General features: G+C 45.7%; 1 non-coding gene across 1 annotated transcript; it reads left to right on the top strand.

Annotated features, from left to right (window-relative positions):
• Positions 1–726: 726 nt before the first annotated feature.
• LOC116970572 lies at positions 727–918 on the top strand. Its single transcript, XR_004411191.1, has one exon. It is a non-coding gene; the product is annotated as a U2 spliceosomal RNA (small nuclear RNA).
• Positions 919–4,629: the final 3,711 nt, after the last annotated feature.

Below are 4,629 nucleotides of genomic sequence, written 5' to 3'. Positions count from 1 at the left end.
GAGTCTGGAATGAGCACCACACTAAACCAGACAGCAGTACCTCTATGTGTCCACCAGGGGCGTCTACCTCATGGTACTGGTGAAAGCTCGGGGCCTGCATGCCAAACCTGTAGCATTTTAGGCCACGGCCCAGAGCAGACCCCAGGGGAAAATGTGCCACCCCCCAACAAACATCGTCCCTACAAGAACAAGGAACCAAAAACCGAAGAAAACAACAATGAAGACAGATAAGTATGGTTCCTACCATCACATAAAGGTTAAGGGTTGTACTAACAAGGGGTGGATGAATCACGCCTGGTTAGGAAGCTATCACTCTTGGTAGTTATATACCAAAAAATAAATACAAGGGGAATAGAATTAATATCTTGCCACCAATTCAGCAAGCACCCCAAGTGGTCTACCCTCCCACGATGGTGAATGTCGCACCATCATTGATAAACCACTTGAGTATTTCACCAGGTATACCCATTCATGGGATTTGTAACTACTACCATGGATCCAAGGATACTTTATGGTAGACATCGACCTTGAAGATGCACACTATTCAGTACCTTCTCATATAAGTTTCGGATATACCGCAATTACCTGGATGGAGTAACCATGATGAGCGTTGCGGCATTTAAGTCAAAGTTATCCAGAATCAACTAGCCATGACACTTAGAAACATTCCGTCATGGCATGTCTATATATTAACGACAAACTATCCTTGGATACAGCTTTAGCTGCATCGCTTCTCGGCCTTTTGGCTAAGATCAAGTGTAGTATCTGTTCTTATCAGTTTAATAATCTGATACGTCCCTTATCTAGGGACCATATATTAAATTGAATTTTGGAACAGGGAGATGGAATAGGGGCTTGCTCCGTCCACTCCACGCATCGACCCAGTATTGCAGTGCCTCTGGGAACGGTGCACAAAATATATATCCAGATATTTACGTTGACCATCCACAACGTTGTTATCTGGTATTCATTAAGACTATCAGTCATGGTGCATTAACCACCAATCAACTACGTGGCAAAGTAATTGGGATATAGCAGCATTACCAGCTACTGAACTTTGTACCTTTCCTATGAGCTGAGATACTAGTGTTCAAAACTATCTCCATACCTGTAATATGGGGGCAAATGGATTAATCTATAGTGTTATCATGGAATTTATCGGCAGGAAGGATTATGGTTGTACACTTCCACCTGTTTTGAGTAACATCTTATGTGTCCTGATGTGTTACTGAGCTTGTAATACTTAATGCCAATATGAATTGACTTAAACATGTTATATATTAACTTACTTAATTCTAGTGAAGCATTTGCTCAGTAATCCACCAAATTTGCATGTTCGTTTATAAGATAACAACATCAGTGGTGGCATATACCAAACCACTTGGGCGGAGAACATCGATATTAGGGGACAATTTATTAACAATTGGAAACCGTATGTCGTCAAACATGTTTGACCATCAGTAACTCACCTATCAGGTGAGCTAAATACTGTAAACATACATTTAAACCAAAAATATTTGCTGAAATCACTAAGCAATATGCACACCAGATATCGATTCCTTATATCCAATTAAATCACCACGTACTAACTTACGTCACATGAAACCAATCTCAAGGCAGCGGCAATGGAGACATTCCCGCGTATTGAGGGGTGGGGGGAACCTAATCTCTATGTTTTCCTTTCCTTCTACCTCTTCAATAGGTACTATGGCTTCATCAGTCGGGTACTACGCAAATTACAGTGGACCAAGTCCACAAGCATGGTTCCCAGTGATCCTCGACATGGTCATTAAAAGAATTGCAGAATTGGGAAGACCATTGCTGTGCTTGGATCAGGAGCACTATCAACCTGATGACAGCATTCCGTCGCATATCCTAGGGAACATACCTGAGGAGCATCAAGAAATGGTACACTGTTTCCAAAACAGGAATTACACATTCAACTATAACAAAAAAAACAAAAAAAAAAAAAAACTGTACTGGAGCTCCTGGCAGGTCTTCACCACAATGAAGGACATGTTCTGTTAGCCTACTCAACTTGGGTACCGCTCACTGGTGATCAGATACAGGAGAGGTATATCAATCCATTCCCCAGAAATAGGTACACCCAAATTGGGATGTCAGTGAAATCCTGACATACCTTAGGGGATGATCACCAGCCAGGTCACTCACCCTGGAACATCCTACCCTGAAGATGGACATGCTGGTGCCCTTACATCAACACAAAGAGCCAGCTCTCCCATCTACTGCGATGGGACAACATGGTTATAACACCAGATAGTGTCACATGCTCATTCAAGGGTTGGCCAAACAGAACAGACCAGGAACATCAGGTCCAGTCATGAAATTCCGGGCATACCCACCTGAACCACGTTTTATGTGTCATGACCCACTTAGAGATCGACACAATAAGGAATACCGAGGGAGAGGAAAAAGCCTTATGGGTCAGCCACAGGAAACCTCATGGTCGGGTGACGAGCTAAACTATCTCTAGTGGCTCAAGCAGGTACTGGGAGTTGCTGGAGTAAATACTAACGTGTATAAAATCTTATTCCACCAGAACAGCTTCCACGTCAGTAACTAAGAGGATGGACGAGCCTATGGACCACATCCTGGCTACTGCAGGGTGGTTTAGGGAGTATACGTTCCAAACTTTTATAACAAACCACTGACAGAACCTGTATCGTTTGCAGGAAAAGAATCTGCAAAAAATATATAATTTAAGCCCGGGGGAGCAATTGGTCTTGTTGTTGTTAATAACACCATTATTGTTTTTACAAACAGATTCATGGTTGATTACGATAACATACTTCCTCCCTCGAATGACTTCGGCAGCGAGTGAAGTATGAACTGTTACACGGTTTGAAATCACAGAGCTTTGAAGTCTTCACGTAGTCACTCACGTGACTCCGAAGTAAAATAGTAAGATTAAACGAGAACTTACCAGTTTGAAGTTTGATCTGTATTTTATGAGGAGTTACGATGAGGGATTACGTGCCCTCCGCTCCCACCCTCATTATATGGATCAAACTAATAAATTGATGTATCCTTATCTTTACTATGTTTACTTCAAATAACTGTGTCTATCTGTGATTCCACACCGCTGCTTGGAAGTATGCCGCACCTGCGCACTGAGCGGGTTCTTCACGTAATCCCTCATCGTAACTCCTCATAAAATACAGATCAAACTTCAAACTGGTAAGTTCTCGTTTAATCTTACTATTAATACTGGCTGCCATCCTGGAATCCAAGTCTGCCCCTGTTTGACTTGGTTTGAAGTAATCAGCCACCATGTCCAGCAGTGTATGTTTTTCTGCAGATTCAGGATCATGGGAAGCTGTGTGATCAGGGTCTGGCCCATCAGGGTCCTGCCCACTCTCCTCCGAAGAGGTCGAAATTTCAGGGGGTCCCTCACGGGGTACCCATATGGGGCTTGCCTGCCCACTGTGGCTAGTCTCCACATTCATGGGACTGCCACTGTGAAGGAGCTCCTCCAGCAGCTCCTTTAGACGGTCTCTACTTTGAGCTGCACTTGCCATTTTTGGCTGCTCCCATTCCTGCAGCCTTTCAGCAGTGTGCTGCTCTTCTCTGTATCCCCGCTGTTCCCGTCCCCGGTACTCACGGGTGCTGGTTTGCGGGCTTTCCTCGTCCCGCCGCTGGCCACACCGGTCCTCACTGTCGGTCCACGTCTGTTCCCGGTCAGCTGTTTCTCCTGGCTGCTCCGTATGCAGCCACTCATAGCGGGTTTGTTCCGTCTCCCGCACCCGTTCAGCCCTGGTCCGATATTGATACGGGCTGGTCGCCCGCTGCTGCTCCAAGTCGGGCTCTGCTAGATGGTGCGTTTTCGTTTGAACTTTGCCTCCCGGCCGGTGAGTAAGTTTCGTCGGTGCAGAATGATTTCTGGCACAGCTGATTCCTCTACCGAGGCCTCTAGAGCCGACGGCTGCTGTCTCTGCCGTTCATCCACGTTTACAACGCGTTTCTCGGGCAGCTTTTTAGCAGACCGCTTCCTTTTTACTCTGTCCATTTTGCTGTGAATAAAAATGCAGAGTCCTTACCTGCCTTTTGCTGGTCCTTTTTTCCTTCTCCCGTTACTGGGGGATGTCCTCCACCCTTCTGTTGACTCGTGCAATGCGTGTAGCGATATGACACGCATGCGTTGGAAGCGGGTTCTTCACATAGTCACTCACGTGACTCCGAAGTAAAATAGAATTAGAACAGAATAGAGTATTAAAGTAATTACATTTATAAATCAAGTAGCCCATCCTATCATCAGAGTAGACACAAACTAGGGCGGCACAGTGATGCAGCGGGTAGAACTGCTGCCTCACAAGCCAGAGACCCAGATTTGAATCTGACCTCGGGTGCTGTCTATCTATGTGGAGCTTACAGTTTTTCTCTGTGACTATGTGGGTTTTCTCTGGGTGCTCTGGTTTCCCTCGTATCGCAAAGACGAGCAGGTTTGTAGGTTATTTGGCCTCTGTATAATTGCCCCCTAGTGAGTGCCTCTCGACGGCTGGAGGCTCTGCTGGACAGGCCGCCACTCCCAGAGGCCGAGGAACTGTGGTGGAGGACACCATGGCTACGCTTGGCCAGGCCAACCCTGCAACACCACCAGGACAACGGGTC

This window comes from Amblyraja radiata, chromosome 2 (assembly GCF_010909765.2).
Source record: "Amblyraja radiata isolate CabotCenter1 chromosome 2, sAmbRad1.1.pri, whole genome shotgun sequence".
In the NCBI taxonomy this organism is placed as follows: Eukaryota; Metazoa; Chordata; class Chondrichthyes; order Rajiformes; family Rajidae; genus Amblyraja; species Amblyraja radiata.
Note: the sequence above shows the minus strand (reverse complement) of the source record. Positions and strands in the feature narration are given on the sequence as shown.